This window comes from Giraffa tippelskirchi, chromosome 9, assembly GCF_054371585.1.
Source record: "Giraffa tippelskirchi isolate mGirTip1 chromosome 9, T2T-mGirTip1v1.2.pri, whole genome shotgun sequence".
NCBI classification, from domain to species: Eukaryota; Metazoa; Chordata; class Mammalia; order Artiodactyla; family Giraffidae; genus Giraffa; species Giraffa tippelskirchi.
Genome location: NC_137283.1, coordinates 28,272,556 through 28,290,174, shown reverse-complemented (window position 1 = coordinate 28,290,174; position 17,619 = coordinate 28,272,556). Strand labels below are relative to the sequence as shown.

At 45.2% G+C, this 17,619-nt stretch overlaps 1 long non-coding RNA gene across 3 annotated transcripts in view; it reads right to left on the bottom strand.

The window, feature by feature from the left end:
* LOC145520889 (uncharacterized) overlaps nucleotides 1-17,619 on the bottom strand; it is a 508,290-nt gene that overhangs the window by 307,455 nt on the left and 183,216 nt on the right. For 2 of the 3 annotated variants that reach the window (XR_014064866.1, XR_014064872.1), the window contains one exon: nucleotides 6,462-6,560. The exons of the other annotated variant lie outside the window; for it this stretch is intronic. This is a non-coding gene — a long non-coding RNA (uncharacterized LOC145520889). Of the gene's footprint in view, nucleotides 1-6,461; nucleotides 6,561-17,619 lie in introns of those variants that run through there. 3 annotated transcript variants of the gene reach the window in all.

The window sequence follows — 17,619 nt, the reverse complement described above, 5'->3', positions numbered from 1 at the left end:
GCAATTTCTGATCAGGGACTTGATCTTCCCTTTATACAGAGAGCCTGGTTAAGATGTCTTAGTTCATGTTCCCCTAAAGTAGACTTTGAGACAGTCTCTGTTCTTCCCCATTCATGTCACCTCAGCTAACACATGATTTTTATATGCCTGCCCTGTGAAGACATGCTCATGAAGGTCAGCTGGCCACAATAAGGAGTTAAGTTTGATTATACAACAGCAAGTCACCACAGAATTTTAAGCATGAGAATAGTATAATAAAATATGTGATTTCCTCAGGTCACCTTGGACACTCTGTAGAATAGCACACAGTAAGGCAAGCACAAAGCAGGGAGCCCATATGGGAGGAAACTGCAATACATGAAGGGATCCTAGTGGCATCTAGACAAAGGTGGTAACAAAGATGCTGAGATGTGATTGAACTCAAGTCACGATGTGGGGCTAGAGCAAACAGTACTACCTAATGTGGGTGTGATAAAATGAGGAGTGCTCAAGGGCCCAGGATTGAGAATGCAGATGCCACTGAGAGGGACTGGATGGGGGAGGAGCAAACCAGGGGAGAGGAAAATCCAAAGGCCTTTTCTGGATGAGCCAGCAGTAAAGCAGGCCCCCAGCAGTGCCCAGCGAGTAGGCAGCTGATACATGAGTCTGGAGTCATTGCGGGGGAGAGAGGGGGCGTGGCTAGAAATATATTCTTAGGATTCCTGAGTACATGACAGCATTCAAAACCATGGAACTGGATGAGATCACCCATGGAAGGTACAAATCAAAGAAGAAGAAAGAGGAAAGAAAGGTGAGGTGAGGTGGGGGTGTGCTGCAGACAAAGCTTTCAAGTGCTCCAACATTTGCTGACATAAAAGCAAGGACATGGCTCCTTGGAAAACTCAGTGCCCTCATCTGCAAAATGGGAACATATCTGGAAAAGTGCATGGGCCACCACGCAGTGCTTAATAAATGGAAAAAGACAGTCCTTACTTCTGCATCAAAAGGTGAATTTGAAACAACCAATTACATCTATCCAGTCATAAAATTAAGTTATAAAATTAAGTTTTGGTTCAGTTGTGTTTAACGTAACTCTGTTTAGTCCTTGCTTTGTTTTCTATAGCACGTTTAGGCATAGCCCATGAAACATAATATAAATGTAAAAACTGTTATTAAAAGTGTTCATAAAACTTCCTTCATACTTCTCCCTTTATGTAACAAATGACATCCCTACACACTACAGAGAAAAGAATTTGGAAGATAAACATCTTAAAGAAGAGAAGTGTACTTTTTTTTACATTGAATGCAAGCCATGACATTAAAAAATTATTTTTCTGCATATCATGATGAAAAAAAAATAAAAAGGAAAATGGCTAACATTTCTTGAGCATTTATCACATATAAGGCACTGTGATGACTATTGCATATCATCTCATTCAATTTTTCCAATTCTCATACAAGGTGGGCTTTAGTGAATGCATGTCACAGTGGGAGAAACTGAGGCCCAGAGAGCTTGGGTAATTTGTCGAGTTAGACAGCGGTAGAGCTGGTTTGTAAACCTGGATTAAGTTGGCTCTGAAGCCCACAGACTTAACCTTTCATTCTACTATTTCATAATTGTTGCTTCAACACTGTGCTGGTTTCCTATCGCTGCTGTAACAAATCACCACAAACTTAGAGACTTAACACTAATTTATTTTCTTATAGTTTTATAGGTCAGAGGGCTTCCCTTGTGGCTCAGATGGTAAAGAATCCGCCTGCAATATAGGAGACCTGGGTTTGATCCCTGGGTTGGGAAGATCCCCTGGAGAAGGGAAATGGTACCCACTCCAGTATTCTGGCCTGGAGAATTCCAAGGACTGTATAGTTCATGGGGTCACAAAGAGTCGGACTCAACTGAGTGACTTTCACTTTATAGGTCAGAGGTCAAAAAAATGGGTCCTATCAGCTAAAATTAAAGTGTCAGCAGGGCTGCGTTCTTTCTGGAGGCTGTAGGAGAGAATCCATCCCCTGCCTTTTTCTGCTTCTACAATCTGCCCACATTCCTTGGCTCATGGTCCCGTCCAGTCATTAAATCACTCTGGCCTCTGCTTCCATCATCACATCTCTTTCCATGACTCTGACACTCCTGCCTCACTCTAACAGTGATGCTTATGATTACATTGTGCCCACTGGGATAATCCAGAATTACCTCTCCATCTCAAGAAGAAAAAGAAGAGAAGTCGCTCAGTTGTGTCTGACTCTTTGCAACCCCACGGACTGTAGCTGACCAGGCTCCTCCGTCCATGGGATTTTCCAGACAAGAATACTGGAGTGGGTTGCCATTTCCTTCTCCAGGGAATCTTCCCAATCCATCTCAAGATCCTTAGCTCAATCACACCTGCAAAATCCCTTCATCATCTGTGTGTGCTCAGTTGCTCAGTCATGTCTGACTCTTTGTGACCGCTTGGACTGTAGCGCACCAGGCTCCTCTGCCGATGGGATTTCCCAGACAAGAATACTGGGGCGGGTTGCAATTTCCAGGAGATCTTCTGAACCCCGGGATTGAACCTGGGTCCCCTGCGTCCCCTGCATCTCTTGCATTGGCAGGTGGGTTCTTGACTACTGCAGTCATCATGTAGGGTAACACATCTATGGGTTCCAGAGATCAACATGGACATGTTTGGAGGTCCTTATTCTGTCAATCCCACCATCAATCCCACTTTTATGGTCGCATCTTGCCATTTTTAGAGGAAATTGTGATGAAGCATTTTGAAATCTTCGCCTAGTGGCAGGTTCCCTCTCTGGGCCTTTACTTACTTGGATCTGTTATTATTTAGACATAGGAAACCTGGTGCCTGAGCAAAATGGGGTCCTCTGCCTCTCCACGAACTGGTCCCTCCCATTCATTTCCTTTCCTCTGAGTGGGCACTGAAACACAGGAGAAATGTGGGAGAATGGGCACCCCCTCTTCATGTACAATCTGGAGACTGGATTGGTCTCATATTTAAACAACTCCCTTATTCCATTCCTTCTTCCTGAGGAGGGCAAGGGGAGGAAGAAAGCAGAGGAGCCTGATTTTGTCATGGCATCCAAGGCCCTTTGTGGTATGACTCTGATTTTTTAACCACCACCTCCTTCATCCCTAATAAAATGATCCTGCCAGCTCCTCACAGGCCCTGTCCTTTCACACCTCACTGCCATTGCACACATATCCATCCCTTAAATGCCCCCAGGCTTCTTGGCTGGATGAGAACTGACTTATCTTTGAAGGTAGCCCATGTATCACATCCTTCAGGAAACCTAAATTGATTCTTCTCATCAGGATTAATGGGACTGTCCTCTGGGTTCCCTAAAAGTGTGTTTATAACCTTTTATAGGCACGGATCCTTCAGCTGCAAATGTCTAAGCTCAGCTTAATTTAGGGAGATTTGGGGAACTTACTGACTCATGTATCTGACATTTAGGAGGGGGATGAGCTTCAAGCATGGCTGGATCCAGGGCTTTAGACTAACACTGTCAGCTTCTTTAGTTTCCTCCATCCTTCTTTCTACATCTCCCCATGTCTTAGTCCTCTCATTTTCTGTACTGCCTCTTCCATGTACCTTGGACAATGACTGCTATCTACACATAATCCCAGTGGGAAATAGGACCTTGTCTCTCCACACACAAACGTCACTCCCAGGAAGGCATCACTGTCCCTACTGCTTCCCTGCCCATTACTGGGGAAGATAAAGTTCTCTGTCCCCCATCAGCCACTCTGGGTCAGGGACCTGACCCAGCATTGAGGAGGCAGAGCACTTCAGGTCAGCTTCAGGAGGACCCACAGCGTGGGGGAGGAGATCCCCAAAGAACCAAGCTCAACAGCCCAACCTGACACTTGCCACAGCCCTCCGCAGCCTGGGGTGGAGCTCCCTCTTGCTGTTTTTCCTTTATCTGTTGATACCATCATCTATTACTAATTACCTCTTTGATTCTATTACTTGAGCACATACCTTTCTCTCACTGAACAGATATTGACCAAATGCCTACCGTGTGCCCAATGCTGTGCTGGGCATGTTATCAGACTCCTTTCCTCACAACTGCCCTGCAGGCTGAGAGCTCTTATCACCCCAGCTCCACAGCCAGAGGAAGTGAGACTCAGAGACACCATGTGACACAAGGCTGGGGTAAATTAAAGGTAGAAGTTGAACCAAAGACTATTTGACAATAAAGACTCGAGTCTCCCTGCTCCCCCGGATAAGCGTGGTGAGGGCAGGGGTTGACTGAGTCCTAGTCGCCTTTGTACCCCCTTCAGCATTGAGCCCATAGCCAGGCACCCAGCAGGGTGCAGTAAATGTTAGAAAATAAAGGGCTGTCACTCCTCGGGGAGACATGATGCTTCTCTCCTGAGATGTTCAGAAAAGAGTTGGAGGTAACTTGGTGAAACCCCCGGCCCCCAAGACTAACTTACAGAGTGAGAAGCGATGAGGAAAGAAGAGGATGTAAAGGCTATGTCTCGATTTCGCTGAGACTATCTCACTTATTTGGAGGAACATAATGGCAAGGATTGAGGCAGACTCCCCTTATTCGTAGGTTGAAATCCTAGCCCCAGGTACCTCAGAATGTGGCCATATTTGCAGAGACAGTCCAGTTAAACTGAGGTCATGTGGGTGGGACTAATCCATGTGACCGGTGTTCTTATAGAAAGTGAAAATGTGGAGGGAAGAAGATGTAAAGTGGCATAGGGAGGGACTTCCCTGATGGTCCACTGGTTAAGATTCCACTTTTCAATGCAAGAGGCGCGGATTGGATCTCTGGTCAGGAACTAAGATCCTACATGCCATGGGTGTGGCGGAAAGAAAGAAAGAGACATAGGGAGAAGATGGCCATCTGTAAGTCAAGGAGAGGCCTGGGGCAGATTATCCCTCAAAGCCAACCCTGTAGATACCTTGATCTTGAACTTCCAGCCTCCAGGCAATTAATTTCTATCATTTAAGGCACCCAATCTGTGGTACTTTGTTATGGCAAAGTGACCTAGGAAACTATATACATAGACTGATGACATGTGTGCCTAAACACACACACACACACACACACACACACACACTTTTCATTTAAAAGAAAAAGCCCCTAGTGAAACAATGAAACAATAATGGACACTTAACAAACAAATCAAATTTCATTTATCGTCATCACACTCTCCCCCAGCATCATTAGAATAAATGGGCCCCATTTAAAGGAAGTAAAAAATAAAACAAAAACTTTCTAGTCTCCCAGCTTCTACATAAAAGGTTCACTCGGGGGAAACCACCATATGAAATCCAATTTTATCTGGGTTTTACTTGGAAACAGGCAGTAGAGCACGAAAGAAGGAAAGATCGTCTGGAACCCATTTGCGTGCAGCTGCCCAGGAGGGAGCCCAGGCAGGAGGCCAGGATTTGCAGAGGCAGAGAAAGCCCACAAAGGCCACCAACCACTCCAGTTTGCTCAGGATAAAGGTTTTCCCAGAAGTGGCACTTTTGGTGCTAAAACCCGACCTGTCTCGGGCAAAGGGGAGGGTTAGTCGCCTCCCAGTTCTTTGCAGGACAGTGTGGCAGCTCTGGGAAGAGGCTCTGGAGTCAGCTGGCCTGTGCTGGGACCCCAAGGCCTTGTTTCACAGCAGGGCAAACTCTCCAACATGTCTGAGCCTCCGTTTTCCTTAGCTGTAAGGTGGAGACAGTAACAGTGGCCTAAGAGAGGTAGTCAGAGACAAGGCAGTAGCCTCTGGCTGTGCCCATGGTGAGCAGGTCTGTCTGAGCTTGTGCCCACCTTCAGGGCCTGCACTCCTTTCATCCAAAGCAAAGCATCCTTCTGCTTTAGACCCCAGGCTTTGCATGCTACAGTAACCTGCTTAGCCAGGACTGAAGCACAGGCCAGAACGGCAGAGGGCTCAAAGCCCCTGGGGGCAACCTTCCACCAACCAGGTTCAAAAGCAGTGAATGAGTGCTCCAGGCCCCCTGCCTCTCAGGGGCTATGTTCTGGAAATATTTCTGTGCTTCTCAGAGGCCCCACTGTAATTTGGCCCTGGAGCTTAGAGCAACACACTTGAGAAACCCCTTTGTCCTGGCCTGGTCTCCTCCAGGTTACTCTCCGCACACCCTACCCTCACTCACGCTGTTGGAGATCACCTCTTAAAAACAAAAAAATAATCCCCTGCACCCAAACCCTTGCCTTAGGTTCTGCTTTCAAGAGACCCCAAACTTAGAATGATGAAAAATCACGAGAAGGCTGAGCAAATGCAAGTAGGCCTTTTAAAACACTCATGGATAGTATTATTCGTCTGAGGTCTAGAGTTGATGAGTGCTGGGAAATCTTGCTTTGAAGGTGGGTTCTCTCAGGGGCCTAGCTGTTTTCCACAGGGTTAGGTATTCTTCCAGTGACAGGCTTAAATACAGACTGAGTGCTCCCGTAGACTGTTGTCACTCCAGTAAGACAAAATGTGTTCAAAATGGAAATGCCTGGTAGAGCTTGAGGTATCTTACCAGGTCAGATGAGAAACGTCTTCCCTTCCAACCGTACAGAGTTGTAAGCGTGTAAAATTACAAACTTGCCCCATTGGTTTTTACATCCTCGGTGTGAGGCTGAGGGAAGGAAAAAAATAAAGTCTATATAATAGCTGGACACAAGAGTGTGCTAATTCCAGTGGACAGAGGATTTTTACTATACCTTTCCAATGCTTGTTTAGATTTTTATACAAATAGTTATAGGCAAGTAACCTTAAAACAGAAAATGTTCTTGAAATTTGCAATGAGACAAGCCTTTTTGATGTTAACTAAAGACTGAAACACGCAAGTTGGAAATGACTCCAGGGTGTTTGGAAATCTTGCTACTGTAGCTCTGAAATCAGACAGAATTCAAAGGATGGTTTTCCACAAAAAGCAATTTGAATATCGACCAGTTACCATAAGTACTTCCATCCAATGTGTCTCCAGATGCAGAGTCAAGAGTGTTTTAAGTTCAAGCACTTGAACCGAGGCTTGATTTCTCTTAGCTATTGAATGATGACGTCTGCCTAGGCTCTCCAGCCATCAGTGAAGAGCCAGCTTGAAAGGGGGCTGCCAGGGACTCAAGGGGTCAGAAACCAAGGGGCTTCACCTCTGAGAACCTCCTACTTCCAGATGTCATGAAACAGATGGCGGGAAAATCTGTAGAAAGCCAAGGGCCTAGGACCCTTACAACAGTACTTCTCAAACTTTTGTGTAGATTTGAATACCTTGGGGAATCTTTTTAAGAATGCAGGTTCTGATCCAAGGGGGCTGGGACAGGGCCTGGGAGGCTGCATTCCTAAACAGCTCCCGAGGTGACACAGATGGCTGCTGACTGCACTTTGAGTAGTAACACTTTCAAGACAAGGGACTGTAAAACTGACTTCCTGTAGTCAAGATGTTGAGGCCAGAGGAAGTTTGGTTCCCCTGCTGGAAGCTTGTTAAAGTTGTCAAATCACCACTTAAGGTGTGTAAGAGAGCACTTAGGGAGGGGTTGGAGAGAGAGAAAGAGAGAGGGAGAGAGACTGTATGTAACTATTTTCCTCTAGCAAAATCAGAGAACAGAGCTAATTTCTCCTGCTACTATTATGGTTTCTCTACTGAGAGGTGCTTTCATAAGATAAACACATTCTTAGTGACCATTTCCTAAGTAAACTGTCAGCACCCAGCCCCTGTTAGCAAGAGAAGCAGGGAGTGTTGGTTCTGGAAGGACCCTTAGAGATTAATTTCTTCAATTCCCCCAACTTCTCCCAAATATAGGGCCTAAAAAGCAAACTTCAGGACAATCAGGCGACTGAGGAAAGCCTTTCAAAGGAAATCATTCATTACGAGAGGAATCTCAGCCTACATATCTTGGAGAATAAATACAGACTATTTTTACTTTTGCAATTGCTGCTCCCGCCAGTGCTCCATGAACACTCCCTGACCCCAGCTGACCCTACTGCCCCAAGTGGTTAAAGATTCCTTAAATAACTTTTAATCTCATTCTGTAACTTTGCTATCACTTCTGATCATTACATTAGTCTCACTTTGCATCTTAAGGTTTTTCCTACTCACTGTAAAGCTTGATCTGGCATTAGACTTAGAGATTTGCCTGCTCTTTCCCAGAGGGCACAAAGAGTGGTCTGGCAGGAGGAGGGAGTCTTTGTGTATGGCTAGGGAGGTTGTTCTCCCCTTTCACACAGCCCATGGGTGATGGGGAGGGAGGAGGAAACAGATTTCCTTTGCCTTCCCAGCCTGGCAGAGGTTGTGGTCCTTTACTTCACTGCTGTTTCTGGGTTTTCTGAAGGGCAATTCTGAAAGCTCATCCTTGGGGAAGTGTCTTGGTGGCGGTTTTAAAACATGCCCCCCCCAAAAAAAACCCACAAAAAACCCTAGGCAGGTGGTGTAAAAAAAATAGAAATAAAAATAAATAAAACATGCCCACAGGTTTGATAGCTTATACTTTCATTATACTTTTGTTAGCTTATGTGTGTGTGTTAGTCATTCAGTCATATCTGACTGTTTGTGTGCCACCCTATGAACTGTAGCCTGCCAGGCTCCTCTGTCCATGGAATTCTCCAGGCAAGAATACTGGAGTGAGTAGCCATTCCCTTTTCCAGGGGACTCTTCCTGACCTAGGGATGAAACATGAGTTCCCGCATTGCAGGCAAATCCTTTACCATCTGAGCCACCGGGGAAGCCCTTGTTAGCTTATTCTTTAGTCTATATTTTTAAACATGGGCCAGAGTGAGTGACTTCTCATGAACAGAATGCTGCAGAAATAGTGCCAAGTAACTTCTGGGCTAGGGTAGAAAAGGGATCTAAATTCCCTCTGGCTCTGTCTCGGGGGCACTGGCCCAGGAACTCATCACTATGCTAGAGGAAGCCCTGTAGCTGATGGAAAAGCCACGTGCAGGTGGACCAGATGACAGCCTGTGAAGGCCCCCGCCAGCAGCCAGTGCCCACAGTCAGACAAGTCAGCCAGGGACCTCCCCAGGGATGCCTGCCCTAGCCTTGGAGCCCTCTTTGTTGAGAATGAGTGGATCAGAGATGAGCTATCCTTGCTGAGAACTGCAAAACTCATAGATTCGTGAGCAAAATAAATTCTGTTGTTTTGTTAAGGTCCCCAGTGCTGTTTATACAACACTAGAAAACCACAGCAATAATCTTTGGAATGCCCAGTGGAGATCTCTCTGTTCTGCAGACGTCCGGCACAGGCAATCTGGTTTGGGCTCAATTTCCTCCTTTAGCGTATTTGCTTCATAGCTTCTCGCTGAGAGATCCCTATGCCCAGAGGGTGACCCTCCTGGTGAGACCAGGCCAGCTACTGTCACTGATATCACTGGTCCATGGGTCTTAGAAGGTATGGGCTGCTTTAACAAAGTCCTATAGACTTGATGACTTAAAAACAACAGAAATTTATTTCTCACAGTTCTGGGGGCTGGAAGTCCCAAGATCAGAGTGTCAGCATGGTCCAGTTCTCCAGGTCACAGACATCTTATGGTACCCTCACATAGCGGAAGGGACGAGGAAGATCTTGGAGTCTCTTCTACAAGGACATTAATCTCATTCAAGAAGGCTTCACCCTCATGACCTAATCACTTCAGAGGCCACCACCTCCTAATACCATTATCATCTTGAGGGATAGAATTTCAATCTGTAAATTTGGGAGAGATACAAACATTCTGGCCATAGCACCACCAGAGACTGACATTTCCTTGCTAAAGCCCCAACGTGGAGCCAGCAGGGTACTCCATCATTCTGCTAACAGTCACTGTCTCTCCTCTTCCATCTTCTTCCTGCCTCTTTCATCGTGTCCAGAAGCTCCTGGGCTGGAAAGTGACAATTTCTGGCCAAAGAGACCATCAGCAGTCCCCAGCATTTCCATCCTGTTAATCTTGTAAGAGGTGGAGTGAGCAAACGGAACGTGGTTGCTGTCGCCCACTCTGCTTTGGTTCCCCCAGCTTTCTATCTCCTTCTCTCTTCTTTTCTATCCGTGGTAGGAATGGAGAGAGAGTACAGATGATAACGGGGATTCTGCCAAAATGTCACTATCTAAAAGCTCTGCAGGGAAGTGGCTGGGCCCAGAAGCTGACGTTTTTAGAATGTGGACAGAGGTACACTTAACACCATGGCTGTCATGTACGACTATGCAGGTTGAGCACAACTCTAGAGCATAGTCTATAAAATTTTACTGACTTGAACTAAATAATAAATATTTTAGGTTGTGCAAACCACATAGACAGTCTCAGATACACAAGACTGCTGTTGTAGTACAAAAGTAGCTACAAACAATACATAAATGAATGGGTATAGCTATGTTTCAATAAAATTCTATTTATTAAAAGAGATAATGAGCAGATGTGGCCCAAGGCCACAGTTTGCCTCCTTCCCTCTAGAAGATTCAGTTCATAAAATTTAACATACATTGTCCTAACCAAGCCAGCTTTTCCACTCTTCTCTTTCACCCTCTTCAGTAGGCTCTCTACTTTCTCTTCACTTGCTGCCATTAGAGTGGTATCATCTGAATATCTAAGGTTGTTGATATTTCTTCCAGCAATTTTGATTCCAGCTTATGCATCATCCAGCCTGGCATTTCACATGATGTACTGTGCGTATAGGTTAATAAGCAAGGTGACAATGCAAAACCTTGAGGTACTCCTTTCCCAATTTGGAACCAGTCTGTTGCTCCATATCCAGTTCTAACTGTTGCTTCTTGGCCTGTGTACAGGTTTTTCAGGAGGCAGGTGAGGTGGTCTGGTGCTCCCATTTCTTTAAGAATTTTCCACAGTTTATTGTGATCCACACAGTCAAAGACTTTAGCATAGTCAATGAAGCAGGTGTTTCTCTGGAACTCCTTTGCTTTCTCCATGATCTAATGAATGCTGACAATTTGATGTCTAGTTCTGCCTCTTCAAAACCCAGCTGGTATTAATACATCTGGAAATTCTCAGTTCACACACTGCTGAATCCTAGCTTGAATGATTTTGAGCATAACCTTGCTAGCATATAAAATGAGTGCAATTGTATAGTAGTTTGAACATTCTTTGGCATTGTCCTTCTTTGGGACTGGAATGAAAACTGACCTTTTCCAGTCCTGTAACCACTGCTGAGTTTTCCAAATTTGCTGGCATATTGAAGGCAGCACTGTAACAGCATCATCTTTTAGGATTTGAAATAGCTCAGCTGGAATTCCATTACCTCCACTAGCTCTGTTCATAGTAAGGCTTCCTAAGGCCCATTTGACTTCACACTCCATTATGTCTGGCTCTAGGTAAGTGACCACGTCATTGCAGTTATCTGGGTCATTAAGACCTTTTTTGCATAGTTCTTCTGTATATTCTTGCCACCTTTTCTTAAACCCTTCTGCTTATGTTACATCCTTACCATTTCCGTCTTTTATTGTGCCCATCTTTGCATGAAATGTTCCCTTGATAGCTCCAATTTTCTTGAAGAGATTGCTAGTCTCTCCCATTCTATTGTTTTCCTCTACTTCTTTGCATTGTTCATTGAAGAAGGCCTTCTTATCTCTCCTTGCTATTCTCTGGAACTCTGCATTCAGTTGGGTACATCTTTCCAGCTATTTGTAAAGCCTACTCAGACAATCACTTTGCCTTCTTGCATTTCTTTTTCTTTGGGTTGGTTTTGGTCACTGCCAGCTTCTTCAGCATCAGTGGTTGGGGCATAGACTTGTATTACTGTGATGTTGAATGGTTTGCCTTGGAAATGAACTGATATCACTCTGTCACAATTTTAGGACAACAGGAACAATTCCAACAAGGACTTAAAACCATCCTGGTAGAGTGGTAGTCAAGGAGGCAGGAGAATTGTCTGCGATGAGTCTGGAATCTTCCCTTCTCCTTAGGGAAACTTCTTGGGCACTTTCCTTTTTAATTCACTGCAAAGAAGCCTTTTGTACACCCACTGTGCATCAGGCATTGTGCCCAGAGCTGAGAATGTAACAGAAAACAGGCGAACACAGCCCTGGTTTTTAAGGAACTTGCAGAACTGTGGGGAAGACAGACTTTGAACAAGTCATTATAAGTGGGACAAGTCTGACAAACAGGGAAGCTCAGAACAATGGGACCTTGCTCAGGGGAGAGGCAAGGCCATCTGATGCATCAGCAGGAAATGGGGGTCTAAATGATAAGGAATTAGTCAGGCAGAGCTGGGGGACAAATGTTGCAGGCAGAGGGACCATCCTTCAAGCCGTGGATGGCATGAGTGAGGGTGAGAGGGTAGCGCCCTTAACCCATGGCTATGTTTCTCTCTATGGCTTTCCCAGTAGTCATGTATGGATGTGAGAGTTGAACCATAAAGAAGGTTGAGCATTGAAGAATCGATGCTTTCCAACTGTGCTGTTAGAAAAGACTCTTGAGAGTCCCTTGGACAACAAGAAGATCAAACCAGTCAATCCTAAAGAAAATCAACCCTGAATATTCACTGGAAGAACTGATGCTGAAGCTGAAGTTCCAATACTTTGGCCACCTAATTCGAAGAGCTGACTCACTGGAAAAGACCCTGATGCTGGGAAAGATTGAAGGCAGGAGAATAAAGGGACAACAGAGGATGAGATGGTTGATTGGCATCACCGACTCAATGCACATGAATTTGCACAAACTCTAAGAGAAAGTGAAGGACCAGTAAGCCTGGCATGCTGCAGTCCATGGGGTCACAAAGAATCAGACATGACTGAGCAACTGAACAATGATGATGTTTCTCTCTGGTCTTTGACCTTCTGAAGACAATCAAGGTGAATATCGTGGGACTTCCCTGGTGGTTCAGTGGCTAAGACTCTGTGCTCCCAATGCAGAGCCCCTTGGTTGGGGAACTAGATTCCTCATACCACAACGAAGAGTTCACATGCCACAACTAAAGATCCCGAATGCCACAACTAAGACCTGGCACAGGCAAGTAAATAAATACATATTTTTTAAAAATATCAATATTGTAACCTAGTATATCTCACTAGTCTATATATCTGTACTACTCCATGACAGTTTTCCAATGTTGGAACTATTTTGATGACTGGAAAATCAAAAGATTTCAAATAAAATCTGAGTCTCTGGCTTCTCAAAATAAAATCCTGGCTGGATCTGACTCCTGCACAGTGGTAACTAGCTTAGAGCCACTGGTAGCTATCCTCTCAGATAGGACGCTTTCTCCCCATTTTGTCCCACTCGCCATTACTCCCAATTGCCTCACATCAGGTCAGAATGAACTCATTTATATTATCTGTCCGACTGAGGCAGACATTTGAGTTTGTGGTTATCCAAGCCAGGCAAGTCTTATGCCACAAAGAGATGTGGATTCAAAATGGTAAGAAAGGAGTTATTTATGGGGATCCCAGTCTTCAAAAACAAATGTGCACTGTGATAGAGATTAATCCAGTCACCATTGCCCAATCTGCTGTATGCCCCAGGTTACACCAAGAGAGCAAACCACTTCTCAGACCCCTGGCAGGAGCCCTACCTGACAGCAAGGAAAATCTTTGGAGAGAGGTGCTGAGTTGGAGACAGGCTCCAAAGGATGCTTTTTTTCCCCAGTCAAATCAGGGCTCTTCCTCTCCAGAAGATCAATGCAATGTTTGGAGGCTATTCTCCAGGGAGGAGTTTGTCAAAGTCAGAGCCAAAAGACAATTCAAGATCTAAACCAGGCTGATAAGTGTTTCAGGAACAAACAACCTGAATGTTAGAGAAATGAGTTGTCTTAGGTACATTTTCCCAGAGGTGGATCCTGAGTAGAGGGACTGATCAGGGGTGTGCTTGCTCCCGGGATGCCATGTGTAAGGGGGCTTGGCAGGTGGAGAATCAGGGAAGTGCATGAGCCTGCAAGTTGGGGCACAGTCTCCTGGTGGCAGCTTCGGGCAGGTCCTGCAGGGAAGTTCTAAGCTCTAAAATAGCCTTGAGCTCTCCTAACTAGGGCCACATACAGATCACTGGTCCAGGGCTGCCCTGGGAAAAATAAATTGCAAGGCCCTTTCTGCTCTGTTTGTGGACACATTTGGTCCTGTAGCTGGACAGGAGTCCTCTGTAGAAGAGCCACAGGTGCCATTAGAAACCAGGGCTGGGTCAGAAACAGGAACTAGGGCTCTCAGGGGATCTAGGTCTAGCCTGCTATCATCTGCTACTTGCAATGTCAAATGGTTTACAGAGTGAAAAATGTGTCTTGTCTGTAGAGCTTTTCAATGCCTTAATGTGCTCACTATCATCTCTGTGGAAAAGAATACACACACACACACACACACACACACACACACACACACATATGGGCTTCCCTGGTGGCTCAGGGGTAAAGAATCCACCTGCAATGCAGAAGACACGGGTTCAATTCTTGGGTTGGTAAGACCCCCTGGAGAAAGAAATGACAACCCACTCCAGTATGCTTGCTTGGGAAATCCCATGAACAGAGGAGCCTGGTGGGCTACAGTCCACGGGGTCACGAAAGAGTCAGACCTGACTTAGCAACTAAACAACAACAATTCAATTCCTGAACCCATCTGACTATGAGACTTTTTTTTTTCTGGAATTCCTATATGTCTCAGCTGGGGAAAATACTACTCTTCGGGACTTATACGGTACAGAAAGGAAGGCAGGAAAGGGTTTCTCTTGGCCTCAACTGAACACTGTCTTACAGTCTTTAGAAAACCAAGGGAGCATCCCCCACCCACCTCGACCTCTCAGTCCCACCCTGGATGCTGAGTGTCAGGTGTCCACAGAAGTGTCAGGCTTACAGAGTCAGGCTCCTCCAGGGCCTCCTGAGGGCCTTCCAAGGACGGCCCTTTCAAACTTCTTCCCATTCTTGGAGACCACAGCATCCTCCCCTGACTTCTAGAGTCAACATTCTTGACCAACCTTTCACGTGAACAGCAACTCAACTCTCCACCTTCATCTGTCACTACTGCATTCTGAGCCTCCAAAGGCCCCACAAGATTCTCTCTTCTGAATTAATGACATCTGTGAACTAAATCTGTCACATCAAGTAGGAACCTGGTGCTCTTGTTTCGATTCTGCAGTATTTCTAATTTTTTATGTGATTGGATTTGAATCTGCCAGACCAGGCTGGGAGCTCTAGGGCCACTGCCACCTTTATTCTCACCAATCCACAAGTTATTCAGACCAGCAAAGCAACTGGGGAGAGGAACCAGTGAGGACCCAGATGTGAACAGCCCTTTGCTTTATGAACCGTAACCCTTGCCATCCTCCCATGCCTGCTCCTGAATGGGGGTACTCTGCCTTATTTTTATCTAGGGATGAGCCGTATTCCTCCTTGCTTATGCAAGATGGCAAATGGCTTTCAGGAAATAACCCTGAGTCTTCTTATCAAGGAAATAACTTCAAAGGGCCAGATTGCCAAGATCCTATGAAATGAAATACTGGAAATTTGTCTCAGAAGCAGAACTATATATCTACTTCCCTGGGTACTTCAGAGATTCTCCTTTATCGAATGTGACCACTAGAAGACCAAACGAAGGTCTAGGTTAACTTAAAATTTGGGACTTCTTTATTGGTATCGTATTAAATTCATTTATTCCTTACTCTAAAAATTTTGAGGCCAGTAGGCTCAGAGATAAATGTATAGTCTAAAACAGTGACTTTACTAATATACAATCTTTTAACAGGTTTATCATCTATATTTTCCTTGTCTTCAACTGCCTATCACCCACCTATGGATTTGGAAAAAAATAATGCACACTTTTTTATAGAGATGGAATATAATAAATAACAGTTAAGTTTCTCTTAAAAAAGAAAAGAAATAACCCTGAGTCTTAAACCCACCCAGAGGAAATGCTCCTTTGGCAGGGAGTAACTTGTGGATAAGTCCCTCCATTATATTCACTGAGGCCCTCCTGTGTGCTGGCTACAAGGCTGGAGTGAGAATAGCACTTCTGTTGCCAGCTCACTCCTGCCGTTTGATTTCTGCCTCTAACTCTTACTGGGTGTGGACCTGGGGCAAGGCAGTTTAGCCTGAGCCTCAGACACTTACCTGTAAAATGGGTACAATAAACAGTTTTTTCATCAAGGTGAATTATAGATGAAACTCACTTAAGGCGTGTAGTTCTGTACCTGAGGCATAGTAAGTGCTCCACAGATGTCTGCCTCTGTACAGTAATAACAATAAAAGTTGTCAGATACTGGAATTCAGCCTTTATCCATTTTATGATTGTCCTGCAATGGATGCTGGGAAAAATTCTCCTGGGAACCCTTTATTTTCCCTGTTTGCTTTCCTTCCTCATCTCCTTCACTCTTTTATTCCCTTCCAATCTTTCCCTGTTTACCGTAAGTTTATAAATCCTTTGGAGTGCTCTGAAAACACAGATACTTGACCCCAGTCTAGAAATTCACTGGGTCTAGAGATGGGCTCTGGGATCTGTATTTGCATCCCACCACCTCAGATCATTCTGTTGTGGGTGGTACAGGACTGCCATGTGCTGATCACTGTGTGATAAGAGCTTGGGGCATGGGGAAAGGCTGGTTTGTAGTGTGTGCTACAAACACTCCGGTGGCCAGGGTCAGCCATCTATATGATGCAGCTGAACACAGAGCTGAGGAAAGGTGTTCAGGAACACACCACTACATAATACTGCAGATACGAGAGTGGTACAGCCCCACGAACAAGAAGAGCCACAAGAAGTAAACTAATTAGGAAGCAATGAATACTGAGTATTTATCACCTTGGTTTTTAGCATAACTCATTTTCTCATAAGTTTACCTATGACGTAAGTAAACTTATGACATAAACTACTTATGTCATTTAATATTGAATGCCTGTGTTTAACAACCAGCTCACAAAGTCTCTGAAAATTTACCAATTGATTCTTGCAAGTGGGGACAAGCCAACCCAGCACAGCGATACAGGGATCAGAGTTGAAGAGCCCCACCTGCAAGAACTGAAGAACTTCACCTGGAAAACATTCTGGTCCCACTCTCCCTAACAAAATGTGTACACTTGCAAATTCCACCCCACAGAATTTAAAGACATCCCAAAGCCTAGCATGGATTTTAGAGGGATCCTTGTTCCCCACCCTTGATTCCTCCTGTGCTCTGAGCATCTTGAGGGCTGGTGGGAGGAGGGAGGGTAGGACCAACGTTGTTTGGGAAAAGGAATTTCACAGCTCTGTCCCTATTCCCATGTTCAGCTTTGGCCACTCTTGCCTCGTGTCTCAAAGTGACAAAGGGAGCCACCTCCACAGGCTTCAAGAGGCTCTGTGTCCCTGTCAACTTCAAGCTCTTAATCTCCCCCTGGAGCTACTGGGGCCCACCCAGCTGGTACTATCTTATCGGACACCAGTGCCAGCCACAGCAAGTCAAGAGAGGAAACAGAGGTGTCTTATCTCCAGTCCTTGCATCCGGCAGGAAGGCAAGCTGTTCTCTCTCTGAGGGCGGAGAGCACAGCCTCATGTCACTGCATGGGCAACAAGAGAGATCAAGTAACCTCTCTCAGACTTGAAGCCTTAGAGCGTCACAGGTACATAGAGGCACAGGAACTATGAGAAGCAAACAAGTAACAATGCTCCATGCTTTAGAACTATTAGCATGCTACATCTGGGTAAGATGGATGCAGCTGTCACCCTCATCATTCCGCTTCCTCCAGAAGAGGAACCAGAGGCTCAGAAAATTTACCGACCTCTGGTAGCACACACAGCGGTAGAGCCAGGATGCAAAGGCATATC